This window comes from Marmota monax, unplaced genomic scaffold, assembly GCF_021218885.2.
Source record: "Marmota monax isolate L192 unplaced genomic scaffold, Marmota_monax_Labrador192_F-V1.1 WCK01_AAM20220418_F8-fsc00030, whole genome shotgun sequence".
NCBI classification, from domain to species: Eukaryota; Metazoa; Chordata; class Mammalia; order Rodentia; family Sciuridae; genus Marmota; species Marmota monax.
The window spans coordinates 14,024,133-14,044,140 of record NW_026691988.1 but is presented as its reverse complement, the minus strand read 5'-3'; the positions used below and the strand labels follow the sequence as shown (position 1 = coordinate 14,044,140).

At 39.5% G+C, this 20,008-nt stretch overlaps 1 protein-coding gene and 1 pseudogene across 6 annotated transcripts in view; both read right to left on the bottom strand.

Annotated features, from left to right (window-relative positions):
• The window catches only part of Aig1 (androgen induced 1), a 242,959-nt gene that overhangs the window by 164,523 nt on the left and 58,428 nt on the right, over window positions 1-20,008 (bottom strand). The gene's annotated exons all lie outside the window — the stretch shown is intronic.
• On the bottom strand, window positions 5,850-7,314 carry LOC124095660 (small ribosomal subunit protein uS2-like; annotated as a pseudogene).

Below are 20,008 nucleotides of genomic sequence, written 5' to 3'. Positions count from 1 at the left end.
CTGGGCTTCTTTCTCATGTTTGTTCTTTCCACATGTGTGCTGTGGCTCTGAGGCCATCTTTAGAGATGCCTCCAATCGCGACTCCTCTTTCCAAACAGGTAGCACAAGCATGGGAATGCTGTGTTTGTGTGACCTGCACTGTTCTGATGGCCTTTATGCACAGTGAATGTCTCACTTTGCTGTGACCCTTATCCTGTCAACTTCATATTGGGGAGATTTTGAGTCCCTACATTGTCTCCTCCTGGCTTCTCTCCCTCAACAACACTCTCAAATTTAGAAATGCAGAGTAAAGCACAGGACTCTCTAAAATGTCAGTGATTTTTGTTCCAGAGTACAGCAAGATTCTAGAACTGCTTTCTAGAAATGTGATGTGGAATTCCACTCCTTATAATTATGACTCTGTTATATTTTTTATGCTATGCATTTTGCCCAAATTACCTTAAAACCAGCATCTCCATGAAAAGAGTTTCTAAACACATGTTGATGTTATTCCTTTTTTTCCCCACCAACTTTCAGTTACCACCTTTTTGGTAGAGCTATAATTTATCCATATTTATCTACAGTTAGGTCCTTAATTATCTCCACTGACTAAGTCATGTGAGAATAAAAACCCAACTCCTACAAGGGCCCATATGGTTTGGTTCCTGCTTTCCTCTCCAACCTCAGCTTGTGCTCCCTAAACTCCAACTGGCAATTTGACTGTTCCTAAAAATTACTAAGCTCTTTCCTGCTTCAAGGCCATAGCCTTTCCTACTGCCTATGCCAGGAGTGCTATTCCCCCATTTTCAAGTGGCAGGATTCTCTGTTCCTCTGGATCTATCTTCAACAGCACCTCTGCAGGAGAGCCCTCATAGATCACTTGACTGTGTTGCTATTTCCTATCATAGACCTTGATAGAAAAGAGGATATTTCTGTTATTATTATTGTGCAATTGCTCATTGTCTGGCTCCTCTAGGAGAAGTGAATTGTCAGAGAACAGGGACTCATGCATCTTGTTAGTTGCATATTCCCAACTGCCTGGCACACAGCATGTATGTGATACAAATTTGTAGGATAAATGAATAGAGGCATTGCTGCTCCCCTTGTGGGCCAGACTCCCCATCTCCCACAGGAGCAAGTGTCTCGTTACTCCTTCAATTTTCTTCTATTGACCTAGAATTTCTCCTTCATGTTGTCCCCCAGTGTGTAAGGAAGAGAAAGCCTCCTTTCCTGGCCACTTTCACACTTCAGTCTTTCTCAGATCTCTATCAGATACTCCCTCTTCCCCAGTGAAAGTCTTCTGTCATCCTGCAGTAATACCCTGGACTTCCAGATCAAGCTGGAAGACAAAAAAAAAAAAAAAGAATAAGGAGAATGAATAAGAAACAGAAATATAAATGATGAATGTGAGAAATACTCATAATCCAAACATCACTCTTTAGAAAGGCTGCCTGCCAAGGGCTCAGAAAATTGACAAAGGACTGGGGAAGACTCTCTGAGGAAGAAACAAGATCCTACTGCTCCCTGGCTGAGTGAGCAGAACAGAGAGCTCTTAAAGGTGGCACTCCCTGGGGACATTCAGTGACCCTTGCTGGGAACATGATGGCTTGACATGCAGGAAGACTAGGAGGTGCTCTGATTCCTGTATAGCTTAAAGGTGTGGAAACGGGCCAACGTGTAATCTCTGTGAGAGCAAGGGTGGTATGGTAAGGTGAACAAAAACAGATCAGTGCAAACAAACCTAAACACACATCCCTGTGAAACCAAGCACCTGACGAAACCAAGCACACGTCATTCATACAAAAGGACCATAACAACATAAGTCAGGGAGAGAGGAATGAGCTGAGTGCAGAAAAGAGCCATCTCCACAGCAGGATGCTGGTGGGAAATAGATGGAAATTAAGCTGCCCTCGCTCAGTTCCAGAGGTGTCTCCACTTCTGTCCTTTCACAAAGCACTAGAGCAAGAAGAACAAACCCACTGAGGGATGAGCAATCACAGGAAAAGAAACAGTACCAGAGACACTCCCCACACACAGACCTAAAGAAAAATGTGACAAAAAAGGCAAACGAACAATACAAACAAAAAAATAACTCCAATATAAGTACAATTTATGATCAAATAATTCTCCATCGAAGAAAAGAGGTCAAAGAAGAAAAAATAAACCCAAAGAGAAGACAGCGCTTTCAAGAAGCCAGCAAAAGTGAGTGGAAAGGATTTAATAAAGAAATAAAATATAAAAGGTAAAACCGAAAGTCATATTAGAAGCAGGAAAAGAAAAGTGACCTCTGGTGAAGACAGTTGGGGTTGAGTTTTCTGCAGGACTGTGGACTGCATACACTGAAAACCCATCCTGCTGCGAAACACTAGGTGCTAAATAAATTACCACACATACACTTTCAAATGTACTGCTGAACACACAAGAAAGGAAGGCACATCATTAAGAGCCAAAAAAAAAAAAAAAATTGGGGGGAAACAGAACAGTAGAAAACACGGGATCTGGGACGGGACTGCCTGGGAGGCAAATGCCAGTACCAGAACCAGTATTCTGTGGAAAGAGGTAGACCAGAAGGCCTGGTTACACATAGTCTAGGGAAGAACAGGAAACAGAATTTGGGGCCATATTACAAAGGGATTTTGATTTTTATCCTGCAAATAAAGAGCAGTCATAAAACGTGGTGGAGTGGTACAAACTTGGGGGGTCTGACCAACAGAGGGGCTGTATCTTCAGTGAAAGAAAAGTCTGGAAAAAGCACTCTAGGTCAGGTTTAAGAAATTGTTTTCTATTCCTGATTACTAAGATATTTTAATTTTGCTTAAAAAAACTTTTGATTTCATAGATTTTTTTTTTCCTGCATTGAGAAAATCAGTTTTCCTCCTTTATCTTCATATTAATGAAAGCTAAAAGTGGTAACTAAGCAAGGTCTATAAAGTTGAAAATAAATTTTATTCCAACGTCAAGTTCCTTTAGTGGATCCTGCAGTACCTCTCTGGGACCTCCTTCGGGGGCTGATGGACCCGTCCCTCACCATTCGGATTATAAATTGCTGGCAGTTCTGCTACAAGCCTCACTGGGAACTGCTTTGTCCAAGGTCACGTTCCCTCCTCCAGGGCAGTCCAAATCTAAGGACTGATGCAAGGATACAAAGACCCAGCCTTGTTGCCTCAATTGAGGACAACTCTGAAGGGCCAGCCCAGCTCTAGAGCCCTCAGAATACCTGTGTGACCACTGCAGTGTGGATCAGCCTCCACACTTGCCCAGTGATGTCTTCCTTACTTCCTAACAGGTTCATCTAGTGTTCCGTCCTTCTGCATGATTCTACATCTGCTCTGGTTTGAATATGGTTTGTCCCTCTCATCACCCAAATTCACACAAGAATTTCATCCATAAATTTTATGTTCATAGAATTAAGAAGCTGGAACCAATTATGATGTTTAGAGGTGGTACCTCTGAGGAGTAGTTAGGTTTAGATAAAGTCACTAGGGTGGAGCCCCCACAACCAAGTCCTGGGGGCTTTATAAGAGGAGAACATAGACACACATAAACACACACTCTCTGTCTTTTGCCATGTGACACTTTATGCTACCTCGTGACTCTCACAGTGAGTAAGCCATAACCAGATAAAGCCCTTGGACCTTATACCTCCATAATTATGGGCCAGAATAAACATTTTTTTCTTTATAAAGGAGCCTGCCTCAGTTTATAGTAACAAAATCCAGACTGATACACCATCTCAGAGCCTGTTCACAGAGATACCAGTCTAAGACAATGCTGTTCATGTGGAAGTGCAACAGACAGATGTTTTTAAGCATGAAAACATTTGCAATAAATAACCATGAAGAATAAAAATTCCTTGTAAAAGAAATCCAAAAATAAAAATAATTTACAATCCAAGCCTGCAGAGATAATCATTGTCAAAAAGGAGGGTTATATCTTTCTATGCATGTAAAATGTGTTCCACACATTATTGTATGAAATTGGGTCATACTACACCCATTCTTCTGCAATTACTTTGACTCTAAAATATTTATAGAGATATTCTATTTTTCTTAGGTGCTCCATAGAACTCCACTATATGATTGTGCACCATAACTTACTTAAGCACTCACTCACTCATTCATGGTGTGTGCATTCTTTCCAATTTTTAAAATTTCTAATAATGCTGTTATGGGTGTGTTAGGTGCATGCCTTAGTGCACCTTTTTGAGTACCTCAGAAGAATATATTACTAGGAGGGGTCCGAGGTCCCACTGCCTGTTGAGTCTCCTTTCATAATGGCTCCTCTGTGATTCTCTGTGCCCAGCATCCACTTCCTCTACTCCCATTCCAGGCTATACTGTCCCTACCCTGGACTACTGCAGCAGCCTCTTGGCTAGGCTCACTGGCTTCAGTTTTCTTTTAACTTTGTCTAAGGTTTATCTTGGCTTCAGAATTAACTTTGAAGAACTTTTCAGCTAAAAACCTCCAATGGCTGCTCTTTATTTGCAGGATAAAATCAAAATCCCTTTGTAATATGGCCCCAAATTCTGTTTCCTGTTCCTTCCCTAGACTATATGTAACTCTGAGCTCAAACTCATCACAAGTTTCCAAGTACCCATTTCTTTGTATATAACTGCAGCTTACAATGTCTTGAATTTTTTTCTTTTTGCAAAATCTAAGCCCCATTAACTGTTACTTTCATTGTGCAGCTGACTTCCTCTCTACAATCTTCTTGTCACAAGGACCTGCTAGCTCATCCAAGCCACTTGAGGGTCTCTTTACCCTCTAGGCTCCACATGTGTTGCCTACAATGTCTCCCCCAACTCACCTGCTCACCTTGACCATACAGGTGAGAGTTCAATGTGGTACCCTCCAGGAAACCTCCCCTGTGTGGCCCTAGCTGGCCCCTTTTCTTTGCACATGCTCTAGTAGCACATTAAATTTTTCCTTCAAACACCAAGTATAATTAGACGAAACAACTGACTACATAATTACTAATTACTAATTTTTCTTCACAAGGAATATAAACTCCGTGATTGCAAAAACCCACCTTATCTCTTTTCTGTTCCATTTTCAAGCAGGCTACTCACCAGAAGCTGAAAAACAATAGAGACTGTTCCTATGTTTCCTTTGCCCAGCTTTCCTACACATTCATGTAAGGTGGCACCACCTTACATAGCTATGGTCCATTTTCAAAACCAAAAAATGGGCACTGATATAATACTATTAACTAAACTACAGACCATGTTCTGATTTCACTAGTTTTTAAATGCACTCACTTTTTCGGGGGAGAAAGAAACTGACTGCACAGTGAGATTTTATCAGATACATTTTGGTACCCAGGGCCATGAAGAATATACAGGGGCATGCCATTACCACAAGGAAACTCCCCATCTGCCCCAGTGCAGTCCCAAGCTTCCCTCCAGCCCTAACCTCTGGCAACAGTTGATTTTTCTCCATCCATGCAATTTAGTCATTTTGAGAACATCATATAAATGTAGCTTTTCTCAGTGATTTATTAAACCTGGCTTACATTTGTTTAGTCTCTAAAATATATGGGCCAGAGACTTTACAAGGAAGTTCCTCTCTGAGAATCACAACTACCTTGAGGTAGTTCCTCAATAATAGCTACTATTATTTTTCTGGTATTACACATGAAGAAACTTGGCTTTAGAGAATTTAAATTACTTTTCAGTGTCCGAAAGTTAATGTAGTCAGGCAAGAATGTGAAGCCAGATTGTGGGACAACAGGATCGAAGCTTTTAACCACTTTAAAAATTTTTGCACATAGTGGGTACTAGATACTTTTCAAATTTTTTTTAGAAACTAGTGTTTATTTTCTGTAACTTTTCCCATTGTGCTTAATAAATGTCTGCAGAAAAGCTCAACAGCTCAACACCACTCAGTGGGAGCTGCAGCCCAGTCTTAAGTGGCTGGCTGGGTATTCCAGCCTTCAGTAGGCACTGATGGCTAGGCACAGAGGGCACCTGTGTACCTTCAGAACAGTTTGCAACCTCAGGTTGAGCAGCAGTGAACTCAGGAGCTGGAGCAGTCCAACCACCCTGAAATTCCTCCCTGGTCACAGCTTTTTCAGCAACAGCCTGCTCTTCCTTTTCAGTCTCTTCACGATATCCGTAGAAATAGAGCTCAGGCATGACCTCCCATGGAAGTTCACCGGAAATGGTGCCACGCATACACAGAACTTCTCGGGCCAGCATCCACATCAGACCCACAGAATGAGCTCCCCTGTTGTTGCTCAGAATGGCAATGTCCATGTAGCACAGGGGAGAGTCTGTGTTACACAGAGCCATGGTAGACAGATTGACACAAGATGCTTCTATAAGAGGCTGGTGGTCAGCCCTGGGATCAGTAACCACCGGAAGTCATGGCTCCCGGAAGGCTGCCTGGATCTGGCTAGTGAAGGTTCCAGGAGTGAAGCAGCCAGCAAAAGGAGTGGCTCCGGTGGCAGCAGCAAACTTCAGCACAGCCTTCTGGTCAGTATTCCTAGAGGATATGACACTGACATCAGTAGGGTTTTCGATGGCAATAATGGCATGAGCTGCCAGAAGATGCTAATCCCAGGTTCTCTTCAGATTTATGATGCAGATGCCATCACATTTTCTTTTGTAGATATATTGTTCCATCTGAAAATCAAGGTTGGTGCCACCTAAGTGGGTTCTTGTTGCAAGGAATTTGAGGATATCCTCCTTTGTCTGCAGCACGTCAAGGGATCCAGACACTGCGAAAGTTTCCCTTTAAGTTACAACTGAAATCAAGAACAATGGACTGCTCCTGGGTAGTGGTGGTGGTGGTGGGGTTACTAGATATTTTTGAATGGATTAATAATTGGGTGAGTGAATAAATTAAATGTCAGAGACTATTTCACGGCTGATTTGTGGGCCCATGGAAAAGCTTGAATTAAGTAGCAATGTTAACAATTTTTATTGAGCAATTGTGGCTAATCAATGTGATTAATCATTCTAGGAAAAAAAAAGGAAAAGAAAAAGTATGATGTATGGGGAAAAACTGTAAAGCTGCTCTTCTGGATCAAACATCTATGACAGCAGCACGGAATGCAGACAACTTTGGAGAATCCTTTCTTGTCTTGCTAGAAATAAGCACACTTGGGGAATCTTAAGCATGTCAGTAAGGACTGTCTGACAAGGCACATATTATCTCTAGAAAGGTCACAGCCACAGTATAGAAAAGCAATGCTGATTTAGAATATTTGTTGGTCCTAATATTTGAGTTTGCCTTGCACCTTGGATCCATACCTGCCCGAGAAGGTCAGCTTGTATGGACAGGTGTAATTATGGTTTGAGACTAGTCCATCCCCACCAAAACTCACGTGAAGCATGGTCCCCAATGAAACAATGCTGAGAGATGTTTGAGCCTTTAAGAGGGATTAACGATTAATGCTCTTCCCACAGAAATGAGTCCTAGCTCTTGCAGACTTGGGTTGGTTGCCAGGAGGGTGGGTTGTTATACAGCAAGCTGGTACTTCCCCTTAGTCTCTCTCTTCCGCATGCATCTGCTTTCCCTTTCCACTTTTTCCACTAGGAAGTGAGCTGCCATGAGGCCCTTCCCAGAAACCAACCAAATGCCAGTGCCATCTTGTTGAGCTTCCAGAACTGTGAGCTAAATAACCTTCTTATTTATAATGTTCCCAGACTCAGATATTTTGTTCTGTTAACACAAAACAGACTAAGATAGATGCCTACCACCAGTCCTCTGGATTTGTGGATGGAGTCTCCAGAGGTTATTCTCTGTGTTGTCCTTGGGCCTATAGGCTGACACCTTGCCAATCATGCCATGTTCCTCTAGTTCTGTTTTTTCTTGGTTTTGGTGTTTTCTTTCTCTCCAGGAGACAAATTGCCTGAGGCTAGCCTCTAGTGTAACAGTCTTCTTTGGTGAAGAGAGATGTTGGAAGGTTTACTGCACAGCCTAGAAAGCATCCTGGTTAGTAAGGTGGTGTGTGCTGTGAAAGGGTAGACTGTGGAGAAGATGAAGTCCAAAGGAGGAAAAGACAGTTCACTTTGTGGTCATCCATCAAGCTGCAGACATAGGGGCTGAGAAACTTGAAGGTACCACTGCTATAAAGAATAAATCAGGGGCTGGGGATGTGGCTCAAGTGGTAGCACGCTCACCTAGCATGCGTGAGGCACTGGGTTTGATTCTCAGCACCACATTAAAAAAAATAAAATAAAGATATTGTGTCCACTAAAACTAAAAAATAAATATTAAAAAAAAGAATAAATCAGAGGTAGTTGTGATTCAAATGGAAAACTACAAAGATTACAATCAACTGCACACGGAATGAAAAGGCAATCAGACACTCCAGAAAGACCCAGGGTGGTGCACTGGTTTCAATGGGTACAAAGGAAACAGTTCTCTTTCACTTAGGTTAACCCTGGTATATGTGATGCAACTGTTACGAGTTAAGATGACTTCTGTAATTGAGATGTTGATACAAGGAATATGTGCAGTAAGAGGCACAGGTGAATTTATTCTTGACATCAGACATGGAGTGGAAAGGGGTTAAGGAATTACCATCTAGCTTCATGATGGAATAAATGTCCTGAGTTATTTTCCCAGTACAAAAAAAATGATGTACATTTGGAAATCTAAAAACATTCTTTCTTTAAAACATATGAGTTGAATGTGAAATCATAATGGACTCCATAAAATATTTATAAATAAACATGGAAAATACAAACCTTGTCAGATATAATTAGTATGTTAATTGAGGAAGTTTACAGGTTTTCATACTTACATTAGAAAACAAGAAATAGCAAAAATTAATAAGTGGTTAATACATCTTTTGAAAAGCAGCCAAAAAACTGAAGAAATAGAAACAAGCATAGAAGACAGGATTGATGAAAAAATGTCCAGAAGTTCGAATTTTTTGGAGATCACAGATTAATTCTGCAAGAGTGGTAAAGAAAAGAAGAGAGAGAGGAAAAATAAATACAAATAAACAATATCAGGAAGGAGGAAATTCCTACAGATAACCTGAGAACAAAAACATAAAAAACTTATGAACAAGTTTGACATTAATTTACAATCTGATGAAATAAAATTTTTATTCAGAAAACACTGCTCATTAAAACTGACTCAAGGAGAAATACAAAATCCAAATAGCCTCATAATTATGAGATCAAATTAGAGGTTAAAAATCTTCCCAAAGTGTGTATGCTAGACACAATAGTGGTTTCTACCAAACATTCAAAAAAAAGATGATTCCAATCTTTTACCCAACTTTTCCAGTGGATAAAAAGAAGGGACTATGTCCCATGGCACTTTATGAGGCTGGTACAATAATGATGTAATAATAGAAAGGAACATGATAAGAAAGGAAATCATCATTCATGAACATGTGCAAAAATCCTAAGCAAAATCTTTAAAAACATATACCCACCAATGTTTATAAAATGCACTGTATCAGGAGCAAGTGAATTTTATCCCAAGGATGCAAACTTGCTTTAATATTAGAAAACCATATGTAACTTACTACATTGATAAAAATAAAAGAAGAAAAATTTGATTACCTCCACAAGGGCAGAAAAAAAATCTGATAAAATTTGGCAATCATTCATGATGACAATTCTGGTAAGTAAGAAATACAAGTCCTTGCTACAGGATAAGGCTGGCTAGAGTCTCACAGACTGAGGTCACCACACACACTGGTAAGTTGGCATTTCGTCACAGCAGGTGGTTGGGGAAGTGTCACCCTAAATGATCTCTTACAAATGTGAATCAGGAGCCATGTACAGAAATGTTCAGGGCAAGGTTGCCTATAACAGGCAAAAAACCGGAAACAAGCCCAATATTTATCAAGAGTAGCACAGATAATGAATTTCCCTGGTGAAAATTCTAAAGACTGGTAAGATCTTTTGAAAAAAATTCTAAGATTTTTTTAAAATTTAGTCTTCTCTACAAATCTGGATTGTCATGTTTAAGTCCATTACTGATTTTCATTATAAAATAAAATATGTATTGCCAGGCACAGTGGCACATGCCTATGATCCCAGCTACTTGGGAGGCTAAGGCAGGAATACTGTTAAGTTCAAGGCAAGCTGGACAACTTAGTGAGGAGATTCTGTCTCAAAAAAAAAAAAAGAATAAATAAAAAGGGCTGGGATGTAGCTCAGGGGTACAGCACCCTGGATTTAATCCCTAGTATGAGAGAGAGAGAGAGAGAGAGAGAGAGGGAGGGAGGGAAGGGGAGGGAGAGAGAAAGGAGGAGGAGGAGGAGGAGGAGGAGGAGGAGGAGGCAGCGGCGAAGGGGGGGAACATTCATCACCTCCAAAGTTCCCAGGAAATCTAAATTAGAAAGTGCTGGTGAGAAAGAGGGGTAGAGCAGACCTGTTCCTAATTTATGCTGTAAAATCCTATTTATTTATTATTTTTCTCTCTGAACCTTTTCTTAAAACTAAATCTTTTCTCCTGACTTTGATTTGTGAACAACTCAAATTCCTTCTATGACTTTGAATGTGTTACCACATCCTTGGAATTTCAAGAACCTGAATTTTCTGGCCTCTTGAAGGAGTATTTGCAATGGGGCAATATCACACTACACCCACAGACACTGTCATCTAACACAATATTCTCTGTGGCTTTAGGCCAACAGAAGTAAACTGGCCTTCTTTGACTACATGTCATGTGTCACTTTTGTTGACCTTCAAAATAACCCAGGTAATTTGGACTTTTCTGCTCACATTTCAATACCAAGGTTTTGACAGTAGGAAGTCCTGAATCCATAATTAGAACCCAGATCTGTGTGTCTCCAGATCTGGTGCACTTTGGACTGTATCTGGCTGTCTTAAGCCTCTCACAAGGGAGATCTACTGATGAAGTGATCATCTTAGCAATAAATAACTTTCTCCACTTTTATGAGTTCAAAGTTAGATCCATTTTAAATTGAATTCCACACCAAAATAAAAAAAAACAAGACTTCTTTTACACTCTGTCAAGTGTTAATAAATAAAATAATTAAACAGATACCCATAAACCTCAAACAAGGCTATTTTAACTCATCAGTTAGCATTGATATTTTTGCTTTAAAAAAAAAAAAAAACTATATGGACCTTGTGTCTATCATAAAATCACTTAATAATCGCATGCCTATGTATTGTTCTTTTTTTTTTTTTAAATAAAAGGGGACTATAGTCTAGTTACAGATACAATTACATTGTCACAAATATCCACAGGGTAGCTCTAAGTATATAATAGAGATCCAACTAATGACAACCAGAATTTAAAGTTACCATCTGAGAATAAAATTAAGAAAAATCTAATTTAATAGAATCTAATGAAAGTTAATTAGATTATCCTTTTGCAGAGCATACTATGTTAGATGACTGTGTCAATGAGTGCCTACATTCAGTGACTCAGGTATAATATCAGAATGACAGAATGCCACTGACCAGAACACTACAGTAACAGTGAAAGGTAAAGTCTACTCAAATGAATTACGATCTTCCCAAGAAAGGTTTGTTGACAGGAGAAATGGAGTCATAATGGTGAGTAGCCTTATAGGTACTGAAGGGCAAGAATACGTCTCTAACTTTATACAGATGAGGGTCCCTTGGTCACTGAAGAAAGCATTCTGGCCTACCTAGCAAGTCAATCCTTCAATACAAAAAAGATACATCCAACTCTAGTTTTGATCACCCATCATTAAAATCATTCAATTATCACTCCTTGCCTTGATTTCAAGTTCATCCAGAAATCTCCTGGCATCCTTCTGGCTTTTTCAAAGTTATTTTGCCTGTTGAGGGAGCTTGGGCAGATTTTAGTCTACCTGAATATTTTTTTTCTCCTCATAAATGACTTATCCTTCTGATTTAAATTTTAGAATGTAATTACTTAATTGGTATGAGTTAACTGACCGAAAGAAGAATTATCTTAAAAAAGACTGACAAAACCAAGTGTTTAGATTTTGGTCCTCGATTACAGAACATTTGAGTTCTTGTCCTAGCATACCAGAACATCCCCAGAGGAATGCCTTCGAACTGCTCTGGAGATAGGACAGGAGGAGGAAGGATAAGGTTTTCTGTTTTGTTACTTTCAAATTATATACAAACTAGGAAAATATGCCACACCATGTACAAGAGTGTACAAGAGCAATCTGTGTACATAGTTAGCAACAAGAAAAACTACGGAGACACTGATGTATTTGTTTCATGGTATCATGCATATGAAGAACATATTGTTTCTTTTTTCTCTAAGTGATTTGCCCTTTAATTTAGGACACGAACATTCCTAATTGGGAATGCTTTTGCAAATATGAATGTTATTTATTTCCCAAATATAAGTAGTTGTCTGAGGGCTTTCCTAATATGTTTTGTGGGTTTTTCTTGTTATAAAAGTGATAAATCTACTGTGGGAATTTGTGCGGATTTTTGTTTTTGCCTTTAAATCTTTTCTCTGATGACCTACACTGCATACCAAAGTGAAAGACATCAGCAAGCAAATGTTCATCACTGGAACCAAAATGGCTCAAAGATGCATATGTGCAACCCAACTGTCAGCAGTCTGTCTGCCTGGCAGCACTTTGAACTTTTCCCCCTTAGCATTTGATGCACCCTGAATTCATTGTCAACTGCTTACTTAGGGCCCCTTTAGAACTGCTGATCCATTATGAAATTTTTTGTTTTGTTTTGTTTTGTTTTTGTGACAGAAGAGCCCTTATTGTCAATTGAGACAGGAGGTTTTACCAGACTAATTATTCTGAGGATCAGCAGCAGTTTAGGAAGGTACCAGGTTGGGGAGAGACATCTGCTTTGATGCTGATCTATGAAAGATGCCAGGGAACCCAAAGAGAACCAATGTGGGTGAGTTTTTTTCCCCCTAAAGCTTTTCTTCTTTTTCCTCCCATCCTACCTTTTTTCTTGAGACTCTTTAAGGACAAATGCTGTTCATCCAACATTCCTAAACAGGTCCAATATGGCAGGCATCTTCTCTAACAGGTCAGAAGCCCAGCAAGAACAAGCTGCTATGGCCACGATGGCAGCATCTCTCCCTCCCTAAAGGACCCCAGTCCTCTTCCTGGCATTACAATCTGTGGGGGCAAGTGACTTCCTGTCACCTAATGCCTCTTGGTTATGTAAGATCCCCTTCTAGAATCAATGAAGTCATATGATAATGGTTAAAAGAGTGACAAGCACTCAATATATGTTAACTGAATTCACTAGAAGGTCTATCAAAGGTTTCTGCATCTTTCCGGTTTTCCTCCCCTTTCCAGATAAAAAGGTTGAGGAAGTTGCACTGTTTTGCTTACATCATGATATAGAAAATACCCAAACAGGCAAGATTATTTACAGGAGGCCTTTGATGAATAACACCGAGGCCCAGGATGCTGTGATGTTTTCTGATTAACTGACTTGACTTACGCCACCTCAAGTCCTTGTTGAAAATGGGTGGAGGTATAAATTACAAATTTAAAAAGAAAAGCAGATTTGGCTGAAAACTCACTCTTGATTAAGGAGAACAAAATAACTTTCAGGAATTCTTAGTAAAATATTTTACTGACTAGGCATAATTCATTTGTTAGGATATTCCTGCCCACGTGGAATGTCCTGGATCATTTCTTGCCAAACACATTCTTTTGCAATTGTGTAGCTACAAACTATGTCTTCCTGGAAGTCCAGAGACAATTTATAGATTATACTGGATGCATTGAGCAACCTTTTTTTTAATGCAGCTAATTCTACTGATAAAACCTTATTTGCTCATATTAAAAAGAAGTATAATGGGTAAATATGCAGAAGCTTATGCTAAGATGAAAAGAAAAGTAGGAAGAATTTTCTTTTCTTATCAAAACCTGTACTTTACAAACTGGTCTGTAAAACTATCAAGCACTGGACCCCACAGTGTGAAAAAAAAATTATCAGAGAGAAACAACAAAAAGCACACATGAACTTAGTCTTCTGTGAAACATCAAGGAGACACATAAAGCATTGATGTTTTGTTTCAGAATCTGTGCAATTCCTTTTCTTTTTTTATACATTCTCCCAAATTAGAAATCTTGGTCAGCTCAGACTGTATGTATATAGCTCAAATTCTATGAAGTGCATGATGAAAAGCAAAGTTAGGCTTGGTTTGTCAGAAAGTTTGTAATCGTTGCTGGAATAGTTCCTAAAAGAAAGCACTTCATTAGTCTGTGTCGGGGTTCAAATCCTCCTCCGTCTACTAGCCTCAGGTACTAGCTGCATGACCTCAGGCAGGCAAGCTGTGAAATGTGAAATGGGAGCCTGTCTTCTCTGTACATTGAGGTAAGAATAATGGAAACTCCTACCTAATGGGGCTCTGAGGACCAAATAAATCATTTGAGGAAAACCCTTAGCATGTTGCCTGGCTCACAGCACACGTGTAGCAGAAGTAAGCTGTAAGCTGTTTCTTGGTTTTTTGGGCTGAGTTGTTTGTGGGTTTTGGCACTGTGGAAAGGGAGGTGGTGAGAAGTCTCATGAAATACAAGTGGGGCTGCTCATTCACAGGCTGCAAGCAAACCTGAGGGAAGAGCAAAAGCCTCTGGGTGTGAGGGGTTCCTAAATATCCAGACATGAGTAACTGTCCCAATAAACCCGGGACTGACTTTGTTGCCCTAATCCTGATTTTATTTAGCTGCAACCCCCTGGGCATTTGCATGCTCACATTATCCTTTCTGGCCATGGGTGCACTGAGGCTTCTGTTTAGTTATCTGTGCTTATGAAGAAGAAATCTTCTTCTTTGTTGTTGTTGATTTTTAAGGCAAACAAAGGGGAGAGGGGACCCTCCTTAAGATCAAGTGGTGAGGTGATAAATCCTCTCTCGTCACGCTTTTTAACTTGGGCACATCACCAGTCCATATTTTGGATTCTTCCTTACTTTATGTCTCTCTTCCATCTCGTCCCAGTGAACAATGAACAAGGTATCAGAGAACTCAGAAAAGCACAAAAGCACATTAGGACTGAGGGGCTGCTTCTGGCTCCCTCTGGGACACAGGTCTCTTCACTGTCCTCATGTGGCTCTAAACTTCACCAGCACAGCCCAACCTACCAAATAAACAGACATTCTCTAGAGGGAAACTGCACAAATTGGCTCTTCAGAGGTGTTTAGGAGAGAGCGAACTGGTTTAGCAGGCTACACTCTGTCCTCACCGTCTCCCATCTCATCTCCCCACCTGAGTTTCTGGCACACTCATAACTACACCTCAGCAAAGACATGATGAATGAAAATCCTATCACGACCGGCCATTTGTGGTAAAATAAGCAAATCATTAACATGGTAATAACATGAGTCCAACAATAGTTAATAAATCTTGTGTAGCTCCTTCTTTTGGGGAGAAAATGTTTTTATATCCAGCTGATGTAACATAACACTCTTTGATCCAGCCAAAGCAGGTAAGACTTACCTCAAAACACCCATGGGAACTGTTGTAATTTCAGGAACAAATTGTTTCTTCTATATAGGAAACAATTCTCAGGATAGAGGGAAAGAAAGGGATGACAGAAAGGGATAATGTAAGGAGGGAGATGTGTAGACAGGAAGAAATGGTACATCTTTTCTTTGGTTCCCAAGAGAAGGACATACGCAAGACTCTGTTATAGGACAAGAACCATGTTTGTTTTATAATATACACCCATTACTAACATTACTGAAGATTACTTCTAACATCTTGAGATCAAGTTTCAAATACATGTGAATAAAACTATAGAAAAATATATCTTCATTTTCTGAGATATTTTGTGATTTTTTTGCTCAGTAAGAGTGAGAACTCTGTGAAATGATATAGGAGTATAATACTTTTCTATAATTTCTTGGGAGACAGAAATTGAAAGAAGATTTTACTCCTTGAACCCAGTTATCTTTCTAAGACAGTGGTCTAAAACAAAAGTCACCTCTGATAAATTTTGTAGGAAGTTTCAGAAATCAAACATAAACCATTTAATCAATTGCCTAAGAGATCTGATTTTCTCTTAATAGTTTATGATAATACTGGCAAGAATGCACTGAACGTGGTATTGGAAGAGAATGAATGGAAAAATAGTCCCTTATTTACTACAACAGAAAATGCTCATGATTAGCTGATCAGCATTTTTCATATCAATATGAATAAAAAATGAATTACCTAAAATCCTACTAGCTTTTACTTACTTTATATTTCACTGTAATTCTCAAAATGTGTTACTTATAATAGGTTTTAAACTCCTGGTTCTGTTTGGGCAGCAATATGCCCAGCCCTAAGGATAAATCATTAGTTTAAGCTCTCGTGGTAACCTCCCTTCCTGCTGCTTCCACCTGCTTGTCTGGCCTCTCATCAAGTTGTTTCTAGCCACATGATGGTTCTAAGCACCAAGACCTAAGGGGAAATCTGCAATTGGAGTTTTTGGAATGATGTGTTTGCCTGAGGAAGAGACAAATACTTTGGTATGGTGGTGTGAGGGGGCTCCCTAAAGAGATTTATTCCTCTTCTTGCCTTGAACATGGATGTGAAGGATGTGATCCTTGGTGCTTTTTCTATCCTCTTGAGAATTAAAAACCAATCCCAAGGTCAAAAGGACGAAGATGGAAGATGAAAGAGTTTATGAAGACGGAAGAGTCTAAAACAGAAAATGCCCAATTCTTAATTCATAATCCTGAGCAATACCACCCTGAAACTACCTGTCGACAGGCCTACTATTTTATGAGAGATTAAATATCCTTATTGCTCAAGCTAGAGTGAAACAGACTGCACTCAACTAATATTGAATTAATATTTAGACATTGCCCCTGATGCATGGATCAGCAGGAAATGAAACATACAACCTACACTTACCTTGGTTATGTAATTACAGTGTTCTGAGCCTTTCTCCTGGAAAAGGGGAAATATGGCTTATTTTGCTTACCAATCTTGAACAAACTGTCATCTATGAACTTCCTTTTTGGGCAAATTAACTCATATCCTCATTTCTGTGCAGGGGGTGAGCATATGATTGACTGAATCAGAAGTGAACTTGGTTTTTCCATAAAATATGACCTAGCCAGAATTGTATTTTTAATTTCAGAGGTGAAAAGAAAAGGGGCATTTAAAGTAACTTAAAAATCTTAGCTAAGGCTTAAAGAAAATAGAAAATGGTGTGATTTTAGTATTTGTGTGAAAATATAATAAAGGGGATTAGCAGATATAAAGTATATTTTTAAGTTCCATCTTGAATTGGTAGTAGAAAGTAAACAATGTATTTTTAAAATATTTCCCCTTAAATTTTAAAACAAAAGCAAAAATATTTGTTTTTATTTGCAATCACAAATAAAATCAAATTCCTTTCCTTTGTGTGTTTCACTAACAAACACTAATATTAGTAATCAATTGATATGCTTGTTTTCTTGTTCTCAATGTGTGTTGTATGTTACATTAAAAGGTATTAATATTAGTAAATAATTGATATGCTTGTTTTCTATTTAAGACAACCTCTTACATTTAATAAATGTGTAATGAAATAATATTTTTTGAGTTATAGGGATATGATAATCTAAACTGTTATACATCTCAAAAGTTTTCTTCATGTAGCTTAAACTTAGGTAGAATATCAATAAATGAAGACTATGGAGAATTACCTTTTTTGGGGGTGGGGACCAAGGATTGAACTCAGGGGCATTTAACCACTGAGGCATACCTCACTCCTTTTTATATTTTATTTAGAGACAGGTTCTTGCTAAGTTTCTTAGAGCCTGGCTAAGTTGCTGAGGCTGGTTTACGAACTCACAATCTTCCTGCCTTGGCCTCCCAAGCCACTGGGATTACAGGCATGTGCCAGCACACCTGGTGAGGAATTACTTTTGAAAATAATTACAATATACTTTTTCGTGGAGTTTGCATCAGAGATTTATTTTATTTTATTGTAACAGTTTTTCCCTTTATTTCCTCCCCTGTCCCCTCCTAGTACTGGGGACTGAACCCACAGGCACTATGTCACTGAACTACATCCCCAGTCCTTTTTTATTTTTATTTTTATTTTGAGACAGGGTCTTGTTAAATTGCCCAGCTAACCTCAAACTTGTGATCCTGCCTCAGGCTCCTGAGTTACTTGTATTACAGGCATGTGCCCAATCAACTTAAGTGGTAATAATAAAACAAGAACTTTCTTCCTTGTGAAACATGAACACTTCCTGGAGCAAAGCCACAAGGAGTCACCTGAAGAAGCACTTTACTCTTCCTGTGGTTCCCAGCCCTGAAGGGAGATGCCCAGCCAATGGGGCTCACAACTGCAGAAGGATGGACACAGCATTTGTGGCCAGTACCTGATGGGCACAGTTATAATACCCGCAGGAATCTGTAGCATTAAGAATTCTTATCATATGTGCAAATGATTCATAATAACATGTGAAGTAAACACCTTTCACCATTTTGGTTGATGCAAACAGAATTCCAGAGAGCAAAACATCTAAGCACCTTTGGAGCATGAGGGGAGCACAGGTCCTAGCTCCAGCAACCTAAGGTAGAAAGTATCGACTCTGTGTTTGGAAACCTTGTGTCCTAAGGGCTTTTCTGCTCTGCTGCTCTGGCTGCAAGGTGCCTGCTGACCACGCCCAGTGCTCCTTGCTGTAACAGGCTTCCTCTACCTCATACTTCTTGTCAGTTTGTTCCTGAGGAAGCAGTGTTATCTTTGCTTCATAGTACAGGCATGAGAGACTGTTTGGCCCAAGCTTTTCCTGGTGCTCCCACTCTCCCTCTTTCTCTCACATGCACACATGTGCACATACATTTCACAGCTGCAACGAAGGCATCAAGGAAGACAGGGTGGGTTATGCAGGATTTGTAATTTCTGCACTAATGCATCCTCCAGGAACAAGGTTAATTGAGAGTTGACAGTAATTGCTTTCTGTGAGCATGGAGCACTAAATATGATTTGGTGACCCGTGGACCTAATGCATCTACTTCAAGCTCTCTCTTACCTCAAGGATATATAAAAATAATGAAACATTCCAATCAAAGATAATTGGAGTAAAGGTTTGTTTCAGTGTGACCTTGAAGAAATCAGGCAGCTTTGCTTGAGTGAACAGAGCATGTATCATCTTGATTCCCACCAATGCAAAGCTGGCCTTGATTAGTAATGCTAATGGCCGGAAATCACCACCACTCCCAAAGCCTTGCAATTCATTTCACAGGGATAACCCACGGGAGGCTCTTCTTACCATGTGCAGTTTATTTCTGAACCCTGTCACCCTTTTAAAGAAGCATTACAAATAATTCTATGACATTATGTGGTCTGGAAGCACTGAGTTTATTAGGAACAATCAAACCAAGAATGTCTTTTGTCTTCTGTGTGTTTGTTGACTTTTGTGCTGGCAAGATACCACTCTAGTTAAAGAGAGTAAGCTTATACTTTCAACTAAAAAACAAACAAACAAAGAGTAAAATGAGTATGAAAGTGTCCCTCTCCCAAAACCCTAAATCTGTCCCCAATGGCAATCCAATGCAGCCCTCTTAATGAAGAACAATTGTACATTTTCCATAAATTCAACTCTAGGCACTGGATCCATTTGTTATTCTGCTTGAAAAATGCACACAATCAAATTTCACTACCTCGCCAGTACATCTTTGTCTTGGTAACGCCTTGGGGTGGCTGCTGTAGCCCAGATGCTGCCCTGCCCTGTGAAGGTGCAGATATCCTTTGCTGGGTGGGTTTGAGGGGACCCTGAAGGTTGTGCTTGTCCTGTCCTGGGATTAGAGTACACAGTCGCAAAGCAAGGCAGTATGTGCCTGAATGAATGTTTCAGGAATCTGTTTATCTGAGTTTAGTCTTAAAGTTATTTATTAAGTCACTATGTCTGACATTCTAATCGTATCTTGAAGAGTCGGTAAAGATTTAATATGTGCCGACCTCTTCTAGAATCACCTAAAAATTGTTTTTACTAGTGATGAGGCATCTATGAATTTCTATTTCCTTAGGAAACATATAGAAAATCGAATTTAAACTCTAATGCAATGCCAAGTACAGGGACAACTTATTGAGACCCTATAAGAAAATAAAAATTTTAAATGGGCTGGGGGTGAGCTCAGTGGTAGGGGCACTTGTCTAGCACATGTG